This window comes from Xiphophorus maculatus, chromosome 18 (genome assembly GCF_002775205.1).
Source record: "Xiphophorus maculatus strain JP 163 A chromosome 18, X_maculatus-5.0-male, whole genome shotgun sequence".
Lineage (NCBI taxonomy): Eukaryota > Metazoa > Chordata > Actinopteri > Cyprinodontiformes > Poeciliidae > Xiphophorus > Xiphophorus maculatus.
In genome coordinates, this window is record NC_036460.1 from 26,486,847 (window position 1) to 26,504,407 (window position 17,561).

General features: G+C 42.2%; 1 protein-coding gene across 3 annotated transcripts in view; it reads right to left on the minus strand.

The window, feature by feature from the left end:
• Positions 1–17,561, minus strand: part of LOC102233868 (cell adhesion molecule 1-like) — a 277,256-nt gene that overhangs the window by 83,700 nt on the left and 175,995 nt on the right. The window lies entirely within an intron of this gene.

A 17,561-nucleotide genomic window follows, 5' to 3' on the forward strand; every position in this document is an offset into this window, starting at 1 on the left:
GACAAGACCTCAAGCATTCACAGGTTGTGGTCCATGAACATTTGTTTAAATACACAAGCCCCTTATTGTTGCTGAGTGTCAAACTAATTTCTCAAAACAGTGGCAATAATTCGCTGTCCTCCAATGGCATCCACAGCCACCAGAGTTAGATCCAATAAAACCGTAGAACAACATTGGGATGCCAATGTGTATTGTAAGCCTGGCGGGCCACCGGGCATTACTTGCCACCCCACCAGGCTAAGCGTTGTTTGTTTATTTTAAATAGTTTTACCACCCAGTAACAGTGACAGTAAAGACAGACTAAGCTAGATTTACAGCTGACCCAATGATGGCAGACCGCCTTGGCGCCCTCACCACCCAGCCTCGCAGGTGTTATGGGGGAAACTCTGGGTTGTGATGTACTGGGATATTTACTTTGTGGGTGTGCAGCCTACAAATCTTTGGTAAATCTATTACACATTCCCTAGTGTTTTTGGTAAATATGGACCAAAGAAACACAAAGGAATATTCCCAACATTATCCTGAATGGCACTTTTGAAGGAGAAAGGGATGAAACCCATTAACACAAAAGATATACCTAGGAATGTTAATCGTGGTACTATTCTCTTATCTGCCTTTCTGGTACCTACTGCAGGTAAGATAATAACCGATTACAATCTTTTTAACTGAATTTCACTTGGAAAAACCCAGAGGTTCCCCGTTTACAGTACGGGAAGTTAAGAAGGTTCAATAAACTATCGCTATCAGCGCGCACGTGCCACTAAATCCAGGCTAAACAGGCAACAAGAGATCCAAACACACGCTCACCTGCGAACACAAGTGGGAATACTCAGATTAACTCTCCCCAGAGTCAATCAGGACATAATAATCAGGTGGGCTTACAGGAGACGCAAAGCATGTTTCTGCTCGATAAACTGGAACAAAAAGGAGATTTTACATACATCCCCTCAGAGGTGGGTAATTGCTTTCTGTTAATGTGATGCGCTTTGTCCGATGTCTGGCTTGAATGAGTGTGAAAGCCAGAGGGACATGTGCAGCTGAAGAGAGCCTCCATGTTTGGAGATTAAGGGGAAATCCTTGAAAAATGCCAGGAGTTTAAAAAAGAAAAAAAAAGAAGAAAGAAAGAAAAAAGGTGGATTTGTTGAAATTGTTTTGGTATCCAGGTTCCTTTTAGTGGAGCGCTACAGGCTTTCAAAAAAAAAAAAAAAAAAGGCAAAAATTGGTGCAAATTAGAGGCTAAACCCGACACAGCTCAGTTTCAAGATTGACTTTGAAGACAATAAAGGGGTAGGATCAGAAGTGTGTCATTTGCTGTCTACAGTTGATAAAAAAAAAGACAAACACAGAGTTATTAACAACCTTTAGAGACATCAGTGCCACTGCTTAGGTTGCATTCATCTCTTCCAGTTGTGTGGAGAAAAAAGGGAACGCTCTAGCACATTTCCGACAACTCACGATGCCAAGCTGCTGCTTTGCACGCTCTCACACGATAGGTGCCGAGCTCCACCTGATACTCAAAGTAAAAATAAAAAATGTTTTAAAAAAAAAAAGCTGTCAGCGCTTGGGGTTCGGCTTGGCACATTTATCACAAGGCAACGTGATGAAACAACGCCCCTCTCCAACAGGCATAACGTCTCAATTCAACGTAAAATGAGGCAGGAAGAGCCTTAACGTGACACGCAATTAAGTGGCGCTGATTGTGACGAATGTAGCGACTTTAAAGGTCTATAAATCAGCAAGCAGCTGTTTTTCCCTGTTTCTTTTTTCTTTTCTTTTTTTTTGATGGGAGGTAAACAGAGTTCCCCTTTCTTCGTGGCAGGCTCAATAATCCACTCTGTTATGTTAACAAGACAGGCTGAGCGAGCGCGGACTAAAGTGCAGCAGCAGCAGCAGCAGCGGAGAGATTCCCGCTTAAAGCCGAGGCAAAGCTTAACCTCTGGCGAAGTGACACATCACGCCTCATTCAGACAATCTATTTCAGGTGACGCTGCAACTTTTTCATGTCTCTCCGCCTCAGAAGCAGAAGCCGACGTGAAATCCCCACAAAATCCTCTTTTTTTTCTCTTATTTATTTATTTGTTGCGGGCTTTTCATCCCCCCTCATCTCCCCCAACTCGGCCTCAGTTGTTGAAAGAAAGTTTAGGCGGGAGAGCTGCGTTCGCTACCACAGGAGAGGAACCGATGCTGCGATTCAAGCGGGATCAAAACGATCTGGCAGTGTTTTTGCATCAAAGACCCGCGATGAATTCTTGAGGGGAAGAGTCTCTGCTATTCTGGTGAAAAACTGCGATGCCTCGCCCGTGGTGCGGGTCTCCTGCGTGGGAATTTCACAATCCTCTGGAGGGGTTCTAGTGCGATTTTTTTTGGGGGGGATTTTCACACGTCTGCTAACATTTCTGCTCCAAAAGTATTCATACTCTTTAAACTTTCTGTATTTGTCACATTATGACCAGGAAAGTTAATGCATTTTTATGGGGGTTTTGTGAGGGGAACAAACAACCAAGTACTGAATAATTCTGAAGTGGAAGGGGGGGGGGAATGGATGGTTTTCTTTTTACAGAACAAATGAATCATTTCAAGTGTTTGGCATGCATTTGTACCTTGCTATGATACCCCTAAATAAAAATAAAATGCATCCAGGTAGTCAATGGCTTAGCAAACAAACATCCCCTTGTTCTATGTTTTGCGTCATACACAGCGTCTGGACCCTCAGATGGAGGCGTTGACCCTGACGACGTTTTAAATTGTACCTACTTGCTAACGTCTGGCCATGACTTATGTAGCGTGCCATCTAGATGCTATGAAGCTTGCCGGGAATTTGCCTGCACCGTAAACAACCGTCCTCCGTTGCGAACAGAGAGAACCCAGGCCAAACGAGACGGCCGTTAATGTTAATTCAATATTTGGACTGAACGCCTTTGTCCACTTCCTCTGCTGCCATTACCAAACTACAACCATTCCAAAATGGCACAGAAAATAAAGTTCAAAGTTTGAAAATCCAGCTCAGTGGGAGAAATCCCAGATGGAGCAGTAAAGGGAGATGAGAACTGAGCAGAATGATATCTAATGATATCTAAGAATAAGCTCTGGTGGGTGTGCGTTATACGCTCCTGGAAAAATTCTACTGTTTCTGTCTTTTCTTGGTGAACTTTTATTTGTTGCCTCAGCATATCTTTGTTAAAATAATCAAGGGCCACAACTGGCCTTTCTCATTGGAAGGCAATAGCCAGGCTATTGTCTTCTCTATTAGTCAAAGTCTAATAGAGAATCTGTGGCCACAGCTGAAATTTTATATCCATAGATGCTTTTCATCTGTTCTGACTAACATTAACCTTTGGTGTAAAGAAGGAAGTGTAAACATTTCAGTCTCTAGACATGCGAAGCTGGAAGAGACAGAAAGAAACAAAAACAAATGGCTTTGTACCAGTAATCGCTACAAAATTTGGTTCTACAAAATATCGACTCAGTGGGGCTGAATACAAAGGGTGTGATTACGAGCGGCTTTGTGTTGGTCAATCACATAAAATCCCAATAAAAACGCTTTGAAGTTTTGCGGTTGTGACGCCACAAAATGTGAAAGCGTCCATTTGGCACAATATCTGCTCCGTCACTGGGTGCAGAAACACATGTGCATCCCTTTCACTGAGAGTTGGGGTGTGTGTGTAGGGGTGGTTGTGTGGGGGTAATTAGGACATTAGGAGAAGCCTTTGACAGACTTGTCATCTCTGCAGCCTCCCCCAGTAGAGAGTAGGTGGTCGGGGGGGGGGGGGGGGGGGGTAAGTGGGGGTCCGGCAGGGTCAAGAGACAGCTGCTGCACCGCCGCTCACTGTCTGGAAGCTCTCAGAGAATATTAAACCGCAGCAGCGTTGGCCAACTTCCTCTCTCTCCCCCGCCATGGTTTATGGAACATACAAAGCCTTTCCGCGGAGAGGTGGCGGCTAATTTATGCCAGTGTTATAAAAGTGCTATTGTTTTGCATGTGCGTGTTTTTTCCCCTAACCTGAAACACGAGAACATAAACAGAGACTGCAAAGCGAATGCCGAAATAAAGGCTGATGGCAATGAGGTAATTGAGGTTATTTTGTAATTCGGTGGATTTGCAGCTTAATGACTGTTGTTCTCATTTTACATGTTTTTTTTTTTTCCTTCTTCTTCTTCTTCATGATGATGATGATGATGAAGAATCTGTGTGATCATACACCTCCTGCGTGTTTGTCTCCAACGGAGAGAAGCTCTATTATCACAATATGAGACGTATTAAGTGCATCCCCCAAGGCTGATGACCTTGGTAATGACATGCCATTAATTGTGCGGATGGATTATTATCTTCGGCAACAACAACGCGGCTTCCTTCCCGACCCGACTCTCCCCAAAAACACCTGGGCCCGCTCTTCCGGGCCGCCTCCGCTCGTACGTCCATAATCACCTCTATCAGCCCAAAACGTTAACGGCATCCTGGGACACTAAGCACATCTATTTGTTTGCAGTTGTAATGTCCTCTCGCGTGCCTCAATCAGGTACCTGTCAGACACACACCTGCTACCTCCCGACGCCGAGAGAGGAGGCAGAGGGAGGAAAGAAGGGGGCCTTTTGTTTCTCGTGCAGAGTTTATAATCAGCAGCGTTGTTTCCAATCTTCCTCCGCCATTTTTCAATTTCCCATTTCCCTTTTCTCAGTCAAATCACTGCTATCAATCAGGTGCATGTTTGAGAGAGAGAGACAGAGGGAGAGACAGAGAGAGAGAGGAGGAAGGGGTAGGGGGGGTATTTCCTTGATGGAACCATCTCCAGCCCCAGGCCTCATTAGTCAGACTGCAGGAGGAAATCTGAGTGTGTGGGGGTGTGCGTGTGAAAGTGAGTGTGTGTGATAAAAATGAATTCTGGAAGAGTGCTTCTGTCAATATGAGGCCATTTAGCATTTCCTATTCCATCCAAATGATGCACGGCGGACATTATGCTCTCTATTTGAGTTCTTCTAAATGGACACTCAGAGGAGAGTAAGTTCTATTATATATTTTGCTCTTTTTTCCCACCCCTTTCTCTTTCCCCCTCCTCTCCGCTCACCGATGTCTGAAATTTTCCACCAAAACAATTTTTGAGCAGCCACGCCGACTTCTCCTCTGTCGGGGTGGGATCGTATCTAGAAAATTTTTTTAAAAAAGGGAAGTAACCGCGGGTGTTGGGGACTGACTTGGAAGTCGATACAAATCAAACCCCAACAGCTGCATAGGCACAAGCTGGAGCTCCAAGTGCATCGACATCCTTGAAGAGAGTCAACCGAGTCGCTTTGATGGCGCCGAACACATCGTCAAAGGAGATGTGGCCCGAAATCCTGTTGCTGCCACCAATAAAGAACAGCTGGTACAGTCAACTTTTATGGCAATTTTAATGTTTTTTAATGCCAACAATTTACAGACAACTTGATGTGAAAGCTTAAAGTCAACGACCTAATAACGTTGTCGGCTCGGACAAAGTTATTTGCAGAGAATTAAAATGGTAAAAAAGCTGCAGCCATTTGCGTAAAACACCGAAAGGTATGCGTTTCTTAAAATAAAACTTTTCTTTGCTATGTTATAGGTTTTGTGGAACCATATGTAAATAATAAAAAAGCGGTAGGACAAGAACTAAACTGCTAGCATAGCAAGATGTTAGCTAAAAGCTGTTTTTTCAAACCAAACCACAGCCACACCAGTAGGAAAAAGAAGGCTTCATACAGAAATGATAAAATACTCATTCTTGTTAGATTTATAAAGTCAAGGACTTAGTTTGTGAGTTTTCTGTGAACGCCTCCACTGCTATGGATGATGTAACAACACTGTATGTTTATATTAGCATATATAAGTTATCAACTAAAATAACAATAATGCCTTCAAAGGCTTAGTATGATGTACTTTCCAGGCACATAATGTAATTTTATGGCACAATCAAGTATCTATGTTACCTTCAGTTGTTATATAATTGCTGTATGTGTCAAACATAACTCAAAAAAGAAATTGGACTTTCAATTTCTTACATGAAACTGGGTCTCATGTCTCTTTAAGAAGCTCCTGCTCTTTCTGAAAATCAGAAGACATCACAACATGGCTCCTCTAACAACCCTTTTGCCAATCCAAGCCAACTTTTTAGACAATGCTCCCCATTACACCATTTATGCCGCTTACAACCGTTCTTAGGAGCGTTGGGCTGCGAAGTAGCTCATTTCATGAGCTCAGCAGATGCGCAGTTCCACCTGGTATTTGCTAATGGGGATTGAGGAGGAGCTTTGTAGAAATGGGCGGGGCTTTGTGGGAGTGAGTGCTAGGAATCTTCATTGGTTGCCGTAGGAGTTCCAAGGATCCCTCAAACATGCAAGACAAAATATCAAAGCAACACTTTAACATTGTAACATGATACAAAGTTCAAAAAAGTCAATTTTACGTGATACCTCTGAGGAGATAATGTCCCTCTTTAACAACTGCAAAAGGCTAATTTCAGACCATATACTGACCAAAATTACTACAAGCAACACAATATACTAATCTGAATCAACATGCTCAATTCTTCCCCGTTTTGTGGCTCATACAAACAGCATTAACAGCTTCCTAATTGCTCCTGGTTCGTCTCCAGAAATAATCCAGTATCCTGGCTGCAGTTTTCACAGCTTTCTAGCTGGGCCATATTCAACCTCCCAATTGACAACCTAAGAGAAGGTTGTTTGGCTACTTCTGCTTCCCTTGCACTGGTAATTTTCTGTTTAGCTAGATGTCAAAATTTTACTCTCTCTACAACTGAAAGAGGAATTTAAGACTCTTGATACAAAGACTGGGAAACAAAGCCAAACGAGCCAACATGAGAAGTCCAGATTTTCGCCAACTTGGCAATATGTTCAACGTTTGTTTCTGAGCGTATTGATTGGGGGGTGGAGACGAAGGGATTTGCTTGAAGTGGCCAGACAAAATGGCAACTATAGTAAATTCACAATGGCAGGGTAATATACGGCTTCACCGCTTTCATTTATTCACAGTTTGACATTTCCTTCCTTCCACAGAGTGCGCTCTAACCGTGTGCCAATGGCCACATCAGTTAGACCGGGCCTCGCATGAATATTTAACACTCAAGCCCCGACTCGTCGCTCACAGAAAATGAATTATTTTTAGTGGGCTTTGCGGAGGCGCCGTGAAAAACTCTCACTCCGGTGATGAATTGCCGGAGACTTTATGTTGTATTAAGCAGGCAAAACAAATGGCTATCAATCATTTGAAGCCTTCCTCCGTGGTCGCCAGCCACGCATCTCTGCATTTAAAAAAAATAAAATTCTTCCCAGAGACTCGGTTGCTGTTCAAAGCTGCCGGCCTTGGGAGCGTAAAATAAAAGGGTCAGCCTGGAGTTCGCTGTTTCCGTTGCGTCTCTGGAGGAGCGAGGCTGCGTGCGTCTCGTCGTCACTTTCGGGTAAATAAAAGCGCGCGAGCATTTAGAGAAGAGGCAGAGTCACGCTACGGCCAAAACCAATACAAAACCGTTTGCTACTTTGTGTCGCCTTTACCCGCGCATTGCTGTTTCCTGTTGTACTGGAGCTCTTGTACTCTTGTACGCATCGATTGCTTTGTGGAGGCAACACACCAAGCTGATCATTCGGTCTGGCACATGTTGTGAACAAGGATGCATTTCACAGGCCGTGAGATATTACGGCCGTCCTTGTCTGCAGAAGGCATTAGCAGTATCAGCTGTGATAATAAACCATTTCGAGGCAACAGAGGAGCGCTGGGGCCAAGCATAAAACTAGGAGCAATTAATCTTGCGCAGACTCGCGTGCATCTTGAGAGATTGGTTTTATTCACAGGACTTCCCAACCTGGAAAGCGTGGCCTGAGATCAAGTATATGTAAAATTCACATTTGGCCCCTTTAACTTTTGCACGTTTCGTCACATCACAACGTCAGATTATATTGCACTTTCTGCACCATGCGAGTGTTGAACCTTGGCGTCATTGGTTAGAGAAGAGGAAGAGGCGGCCTGGTTTTCACTCATTTCTCAACTGAAAACCCGAACAGTGCGAATGTGTTTAAACCCCTTAAAAAATGTCCAAAATAAGATGAAAAGCAACTAATTGCCTTCACCTGTCACCTAATTGGTAAACAGAGTTAACCTGTGTGTAATTTATGCTCAATGTGAAATGGCAACATTCCACATTGTTGTGAAACCATCAACCTCTATAAGAGAAAACACTAGTAAACCAACTGCCTCATTAAGACCAAGGAACATATATATGAATATACAGTATATATCCATATCTATATATACATATATATGTTGAATATGTATGTTTGTGAAGAAACAGCGCTATCTGTAGACGTTTTCCTCTGGCGGAGGCCATCTTGCTTCCAGCCCCAGATTATCTTTCCTTCATGGCTGCATTGATTGATGTCAGTCAGTAAGAATCAACATTTAGAGCATCAGTCAGAAACAGTGTCATGTAGAGGAAAAATGAAACATAGACAAGTCACGCCTGACTGACAGCCAAACTGTGAATAAAAGTGCCACTTATTGTCCAGAAAATGCGTTAGTTAAACCCATAAGAGGTATATTTTAAAAGCAATTGTACTTGGATCAGACGAAAATAACTTCCATGGACTGGAAGTGAGTCGACAAAAAACTGAAGTCGATGAAAACGAGTTATTAAGTTTATTGATTTTCATAAACTTTAAAAAACAATCTACCACTAAGTCTCTCACCACCTACCTAAAAATAACAGTTTCTGTCACCAGCAGCTAAAGGTAGCAGCTCGTGTTGATCTGGTGTTGACATATCTCTTTCCACCTCGCCGAGGATTGGTTGGAGGTCTCTCTCATTTAACTACAACACCAAGATAGTGACAATCTAAGATAAACCTGCATTTCTCTCGCTCTCTCCATTTTTGGGGGGGAGGGTTTATCTGCACCGTCAACTGCACACCGACTTGTCAGAATGTGAAGTTTAATTACACAAGTGCCTGATTAAATGTTTAATCGGAATCAAGTCAAGTATGATTCAGCGATTGTGTGACCTATTTTTAACCTCGACGCTGTGGAAAGACTCTGTTTTCCACAGCAGCTGTATACCCTCTCTTCCAAGATAACACACACGCGCAAAAAGAAAACCTGCATTTTTGTCGTCGCTTCCATGGTAAATCTTTAAGTGAAAGTTTCAGGCAAATGTTTTGAGTGAACCATCAATTGGAATATCTGATCTAAAATTATGCCAGCATCAAGAAAGGTCCTAATGAATCCTGGCACACTGCTGCCAGGATCTTGTTCCTCCTGCAAGACTGCAGGAGGAACAAGATGCAAATACTTCAAGTAAGCACTAAGATCCAACCTTCAGTTCGTATAGGTGATTAAATCAGTTCTTCATGCTTGCCTTACCTGCTCTGAGTTGTATTTGATTGGATAAGCAATTATCCTTACATTGGTTAAATGCTGGTTAATTTAGCTCGCATAGCAATCACACAACCCTCTACCCTGCCAATCAAAGACCAGAGGAAAAAAACATGTCTAGAATCATGGAATAGCTCAAATACAGAGGCGTGTCTCCATAGATTTCAATAATAGCAAAAGATCATTTTAGTAATTTCTTTAAAAAGTGAAGATCACATATAGAGTCGTTGCACATAAAGGGATGTATTTCAAGGGTTTCTTTCCGTTGATTTGATGATTATGGCTTACAGGTAATGGAAAAAGCAAAATTAAGTTTCGTCAAACATGTTAATATGACAAAAACTAAAAAGGGTAAATAATTTAAACCTCGAGATGTTTTTCTTGGCTACGTCATGCCGTGGCTTTACAACCAGACGACCGTCGACTTCCTCAACCAGGACGGTGATAAAATAAAAGCTAATTGCTGATGAAGCCAGTTGTTCACTTTGTGCTGTGGTTTTGCAGACAAATAGAAATTTTAGTCGAAGGAAAAAGTGTTGCAGCGTGGTCCACACCTTACGACTTTCGCCCAAGCTTTTGTTTGTTTATCCGGATTTAAGTTTTCCCTAAATATTTTACATTCATACTTATGTCTCTATGCTGCGAGTGCTTGAAAAACAAGGTCAAATTGCTCATTTGTGCACATAATACTGGAAAATGACGCTACTCTGATTCAGATCCTTTGTCCTCTCACCCAATTTTCTGTAGCTAAGCTTAAATACAGCCGTCCATGAACAACCAGCTTACCATTTGCCTGTTGTGGCTCAACTTTGGTATGTGGCCAATGATTATCTGGTGAATAACTATCAAGTCTGCAGTCTTCTAAATAATTGTGCAAGGCCATAGCATGCACGTAGCATACACTGAAAGTCTCTATTTGTTGGTGTTAAGAAACCTTCTGATTATTTGAGAAGCTGAATTTTGAGTTTTTGTTACGTTCAGCCTAATATTTACATACCTGTTTCAAAATGTTCTTCTGAATTATATGTCAAAACATATTTCATTTAATGCTTAAAAAACAAAACCAATCTATTTTATATAGGTATTATAACGACTGCATACAGCAGTCTTGCAGGCTGGGCTGCTTTCGGTATAACAGGGATTGTAATCTTCTGGTATTTAAACCTTTTGGATATGAAGAAAGTCATACAAAAAAAAAAAACCCAAAAAGAATATTTATTAATATTAAAATTTAGCAAATGGAAATTATTTTGGCCACTCAAAACTGACTTGAAATATTAAAAGGCTAATCATAATCTCTGTCACAATGGGAAAAAAAAAAAAAAAGATTACCTGTATATTTTATTCAGTGGTTTCAACTGTATAACTGTGTTGTTAATGGATCAGTCGGCTGTAGGTACCTCTGGGTTTTTTGGACTGAATTACTTAAATAAATATGATTTTAAACTTTTTTTCCACATATATATCTATATGCACAACTTTGCGCCTGAGATGGCGACGCTCTCAGATTACATGACAGTTTCATTAAAGCAGATTACCGTGACCCTGAAGTCTTAATCTCCCAGATAAAGAGTCTTTTTTTTTTTTTTTCATCTATCTTTGAGGATGCATTTCATGTTTCAGGAACATCCGGCCTGAGATGAGATATTTTTTTATTTATTTATTTTTTTTACCCTTCAAATACAATCTGAATCGCTTCAACCGGTTAAACAGAAAGTGGCATGCTGAACGAAGCGGAGCGTGAACCTGTCCACGCAGCCGCCGGGCGACTGTGGACACAAGATGGAGGGTAAGATATGTGTGAGTGGCCTGGCATCTGACTCCATGAGATAGTCCTGCTTACTTGGAAAGCTGGCGGGGGGGAGGCGAAGGCGATGGAGGTGGCGTTGCCTGTGTTTCCCCTCCTTCAGGTTAATATTTCATGGGCGTGCGATACAGCTCAGATGAAGGTGCGAGATGACTGAGCGTCGACGGGGAGGCGGCAGAGAGTTCATCCATTTGTTAAATGGGAGGGAGCCTGGCAGTAGCGGGAAGGAGGGAGAGCTACAGTACGCCTGAGAAATGTGTTAGTGGATGTTAATGTGAAAAGTCCCCCAGATTGACTGAAGCTTGTGCTCATATGTGCATGCAAGACACAAGATCGGTTTTTCTACAACCTGAGCCCATTAAAGTCTGAGGAACTGGCAGTACAGATGCATCTCTCTCTCTCTCTTTCTCTCTGTGAGCCCCAACATGAAACACAGGAAACAGCCTCTTTGATCATTACCTAGCTGTCAGTCTGCCCTCCACAGGGACCGCCTGTTACGACTGATGATGTGCCGTACTGACAGGCCAGAAACACACATGCAAACTTAAACACATCAAGAAAGAGAAACCGGGAAAAAAAAAAATCTAATAAATTGCCACCGCTAAGAGTCTGACTCGTGCTGGCTTTAAGACTCGTCCCCAAGGATGTATAACCATGACGACCGGCAAAGTTGAGGGAAGGGGGAAAAAAAAAAAAAAAAAGCCGGTTTATTATTTTATATTTGGATACCAATTAGAGCTCGGCGACGCCGCATTCACATTCAACGTGCGGCTTACGCGCCAGCCCGTGCGGTTGCTGTCGTTTGTTCGCCGAATGCGGAAGCGCGCGCAAACGAAAGCGGGATATCGGTGAAGTGAGCGGGAAGGGGAACAAACTTGTCCGACTTCATTTATTTGGCTCTCTCCGGCGGACGTCTTCCCCGACCTGCTGCGAATATTGGCCGACTAATAGGAAGACATGACAGAAACATATAGACTGTGGGCTTCCTGAGTGAACAGCAACACTCAAGCGGGCGTACCGCAGTCAGTAAACACATCCATCTTACTTTGTTCCTACAGCAGCTGTTATGTAAAAAAAAAAAAACAGAAAGAAAAAAAGAAGAAGCTTCTGTGTCTTTGCATTACGCTACAAAGTAAATTTCCTTTATCCCTTTCAAATCTTTACAAACAGTCAAAAGTGTGATTTTCTTGGTTTAGTTGAAACTGATTACAGATGATGCACAGACTTAAAAATTCATCATAGTTTATGGTACGATGATAAAAATAACAAAAGTATTTTCAAATTCAACTAAGGCTGGAATATTAATCAGATTGATCTGGATGAATCAATTGTTGAAATAATCGTCAACTAATTCAGCAGTCGATTAATCGTTAACTGGACTCAAAAGAAAAGCCATTTGCTGAAAGAACAACAGTCAGAGCAGCAAATATGGCAAAACTGTTGAAAAATATAAACATTTTGTATTTAAGATTGATTATCCAGTTATTAATTACCTAATAGAAATAGCCCTCCATTTATTCTAAGCCAAGCACACAACTGTCAAGGTGTGGGAAATTTGTGTTTTTTGCAAAACTGCAAAGGAAATTTTTGTTTTTTGCATCACACGAGTCACATGACCGACAACCTGGTGTTGCTGCTGCCCAAACCACGAAGAAGACAACAGGAAGTGGGAGGAGGACGACGACGCAGCGTCTTGTTTTTTAATGACTCATCACGTGAACAAACTCATTCCCATGCGATCTTAATTCCATTTCTTATCTAATAGAAACACCACAATTGCAAAATGCTGTTTTTTCGACATATTAGGAGAACATCAACAAATTCTGTGTGCATTTCTAATAGAAACGCAGCTGGAATCAGTCCAGTAATGACATGAAACAATGACAACTGTCCTGCTAAACTTGTGGTTTTCAAAGTGGATGATCCTTCCTGATGTATTTAAAAAATAAAAAAAGATTCAAAAGGACTAATGTACGTGTGTACGTCTACGTTACGCAATCAACAAATCAGCATCGCCATGGTGACGTGTGACGCATCCCTGGGGAAGCCTGCTCAGCCCACTGCGTATTGATTGGCTGACAATACGCAGGTGGTGGCAGTGGGGAGGGGGAGGAGGTTTACTGCCTAAATAGTGACAATGGAGTATTTATCTGTATTCAGTGTATTACTGTGCGAAGCGACTGAGAGACGAGGACAGAGAGATAAAAAGGAGCCGCACAGAAATATGACAATGCACACTTTTGTCGCTAGAACACAAGGAACGGGAACGGGTGTGTCGACTCTGACGGCTGAAATCACGGAGCTCAACAAATTTAATGAGACGTCGAAACATTTCCTCCTTCTTAAAAGAAAGAGAAAAAAAGTTAGAAAAAATGAAATGCAGGTCTTCAGCAGGAATATCTAGCCTCTTCGTTCGTGCTGATAACACGTTATCAGTGTTGTGACTCTCCATCTTTTCTCACTGCTGCTGTTTCGTTGCGGAATTCTGAAAAAAAAAAAAAAACCTCAGGCTGCTTGAGATTTTCATTTTCACATTCATTTTCATTTTCACAGTAGCAATTGAAAAGTGATACTGTGAGCCACTAACGCTGTAAAGTACGGAGTTTGAACTGTTAACATTTTGTAGCGTCACAACTACAAACTTTAATATACTTTGCTGGGATTTCATTATCTACATCAACATGATGTAGTGTCCAATGGCAAAGTAGGAGGAAAATGATGTGTGGTTTTGATTCTTTTTGTTTTGCAAATAAAAATAAAAAATTTATTTGGAATGAGACATGAGGAGCAGCAGAAGACCCAATGTTGAATTCCAATATTAATGCTGCTGTTGCGGCCAATAACACATGTTTACTGATATTATATATTTCACTACCGTTTGATACCTTGGGGGGGGAAAGAAGACCACACCACCGACTTCATCTCTGCTTCAGTTAAACTTCCCACAATCCTTTGCTGCATCACTATCACTGTCACATGACCAAACTCCTCCGCTCCCCTATCAGAAACAAATGGCACCAAGGTGGAATATCGGTTCTTAATATCGGCTCAGCTTTATTTAGCTATTTTGATACCGATACGTTAAAAAATATTTAAAAAATGACAAATATCGACTCAGACCGATGTCAGTTCCAGTACATTGTGTAAGTAATGAAATGAAACATGCATAAGAAAATGCTCTGATCATATAAGACCAATGTGACTTTTTTTGGGTGGCTACATTCAAAACGCTACAGTATAAGTCTTAAGATTACTCTACTTCTAATATATTCAAGTTTAAAACATTTACATTCCACCGTAGTGTTTTGTTTCAGATTGGAAATGGCACGAGCGGTATCGTTTTCAACAACATTACCATTTTTAATGTTTATTAAAAGAGCAAGAGATGGGATTGTCTCCATCAACGCGCATGTGTGCGTTAGAATGGTCCAGTCAAAGGAGCTGGTTTGGAAAGAAGAACGGGCACAGCTGGTCGAGACCCCAGAACGCTTGAAGCTGCTTGTTGCAGGAATGCTGCAAACATGTGCATGTCAAACAGATTTCTATCTGTGGAAACAGAGAAACCAAACAGCCTTCTCGTTCCACTTCAAAGTTGCGGTTTACTTTTAGGTGGCCTGCCAAAAAGTGTGAGGTGAAATATATGAAAACGTCGTTTAAGCAATTTTCATGCTTTTGCAAGAATGAACCTCTTCTCTATTTCTTGAATAAATGTCTATAACAGTTTTTTGTTATTATTTTAAAGAAGGATAAAGCGACGTTAAATGAGAAAATAAAAGCAAATAGAGGAAATGTTAAATGCCATTTGAAACGCGTGTTATGTGTTTTTTTCTTTTTCTTTAAATAAAACTAAAGTTAGGATCAACGCAAAAACACAAAATCTTACCAAGTATTTTTGGTCTAATTTCTCAGAACATGTGAAATAAGACAAAACTATTTTCAGCAACAGCTAGGAGCTTGTTTTAAGTTAATAATTCCCTACTGTTGATGAAAAAGTATTAGTCTCATTGGTGGATTATTTCACTTATGAGAAAAATGTTTTGTTATAAGTGAAATAATCTGCCAATGGAACCAGTACTTGTTAATATTTTGCAGTTATCGACTTAAAACAAGCTCTTATCTGTTGCTGACTTGAGTTAACTTTGTCTTATTTCAAGTGCTATGAGATATTAGCACTAGAAACTAGGCAAAAATGACCTAGTAAGATTTCATGTGTTTGCAGTGATGGGAGCGTCTGGGAATGATTTTGTACCTCAAAGGCAACTCGGCCTGAACAGTTTAAGAACCAGGAGGGTTACAGGGCTGGCGTACGCTGCAAAGGTTGTGGTTCTGATTAATCAGAAGGTCTGCAATCAGAGGACAGTCCAGTCCCTTGCACGAGTCTATCCTTTAATCCGCCATCTAAGCCTTTTACAATCTGCTTCGCTGGATAAAGGACATCTAGATTTCTCCAGTGATGATGAATGCTGGTGCTGAACGCGTAGCGAGAGCTGGAAATAAATCCAAACGCAGGATTATTAGGGAGGCTGAGGCTCTGCTTGAAATATTACACCCAAAGCTGGGGTTTTTGTTTTCCCCCCCCCTCCTCAATTTTTTCCCCTTGGACATAGTCGAGTTTTTAATCTAATATTTTGTTTGTGCGAGCAAGACAAACAGAGAATCAAAAAAAAAAAAACCTCAACTCTACTTTGCTGTTATTGAGTGGAATCAGGGGATGCATTTCAAAGTCAGAGATCAGATAAAACTTTCATAACCGGCTCATTTAAAGCCACGCTACTGCTGCGAGGACACCGGCGGTAAGGCCGGCTCCATACGGGAGTCCAGACGTGTCAAGTTTGACGCAAAAGGAGAAAAAAAAAGAGCCAAAGTATGCCATGGAGCTCACAAAGGGGAAGCTGCTTAAAAATGCTGTCAGTGTTGTTTTTCCTCCGCACGTCCAACGGTTCGCCGCAGTCGGTCAGTGTTTTTCAAAGGGAAATCTTCCGAGACCCCGCTCGCGAAGCTTGTTAAGAGGAACATCAGCACCTTCATGATCAATCCAGCAGTTTCTGGCGCCCTCATATTCTCCGCTGCCTCGCGCCACACTCCCTTCTTCCCTCCTCCCCTGAGGCTCTTCCCCTCTAAATGGCGTGTCACTGCCGCTTTTGGCGTCCGTAGGGTAAAGTCAGGTCTTAATCGATGTCCACACCGGATGCAGGTGAAGAAAACAAATGAGCGTTGTACGACGGCGGGAGCGTAAACCGATTTCAATGTCTGCTCTCCTTCCCCGGGGTGAGGCTGACCCTATTCTCGGAGGTTTCCGCCGCCATCCGTTGCCGCGGTCACATTCGGTTGCGGCAATTTACGCACTTTGAGCTGTAATAGCTTTCCGCCTCCCTCACCCCCCACCTTCTGTCTCGGAAACAGCTAAGACACCTCTGTAACTACTTTTGGGTATTGCAATGTGGCACAATCGCCTCCGATAGCAATGGAGGGCGTCGTGGTGTCAATTTGAGGCTAATGTTTGAACCTCGTCCTGATTGGAACGAGTCCATCGGTTCGGAACGTAGGCCGAGGGGAAGGACGTGTAGGACAAAAGCAAACATTTGGCAACGGCGCCGCGCGGCTTCCAGCAGGGGCGTCGATGCATTCCAACGTAATGTCATCTGTGTCATCAGAGGAACAGATCTCGCAGCACAACATCAAAGACGCCTCACCAAATAAACATACCAGAGGCCAACAGACTGACAGACTCGCACAGGATCTTGTTGCATCTGTGCAGCTTCAGCAGTGCCACAGCATGCTGTGTCTCCCTTTAAGGCAGCAAATGTGGTCGGTGCCCGTTTGATCACCGCCGCCTGCGCCTCTCACCTCGGGGTTGGGAGAAGATGCGCGTTCCGGCACTCTCTTAAAAAGTTCATCTGTGCAGTTGAAACAAAAGTCAGCTGCCTTTTTGGGGGGGGGCGGCAAGTGCGGGAAATTCATTACTCGCGTTTTTAAGATATCAATGTTTTCAAAAAAAGGGTACAGACATGAATTGGCACAACAGTTTCACATCTAATCCACGCCTAACCGTGAGGATGAAACCTGAGAGTTTCCGGTTACATTTTAACAACTTATCGGTGAACTTGTAGGTTTTGGATCCCAAAGGGAAAAGCGCTTTAGGACATATTGATCATTTTGTTCTGGTAAAATGTTTAAAAACTTTAGAATAAACTTCTGAAGCCATTTATAATACATAGTTTCATTTTTAAAGGGGCAGTGCTGTTTGTTTTCCGGGCGCAGAGTGGCATTTTACATAATCAGGTAACTTTGTTACCTACAGTTGTTATAAACATAAGGTATGAAATTACTTGACTTTGTAATTTACCACCTTAAAATTGGGCCT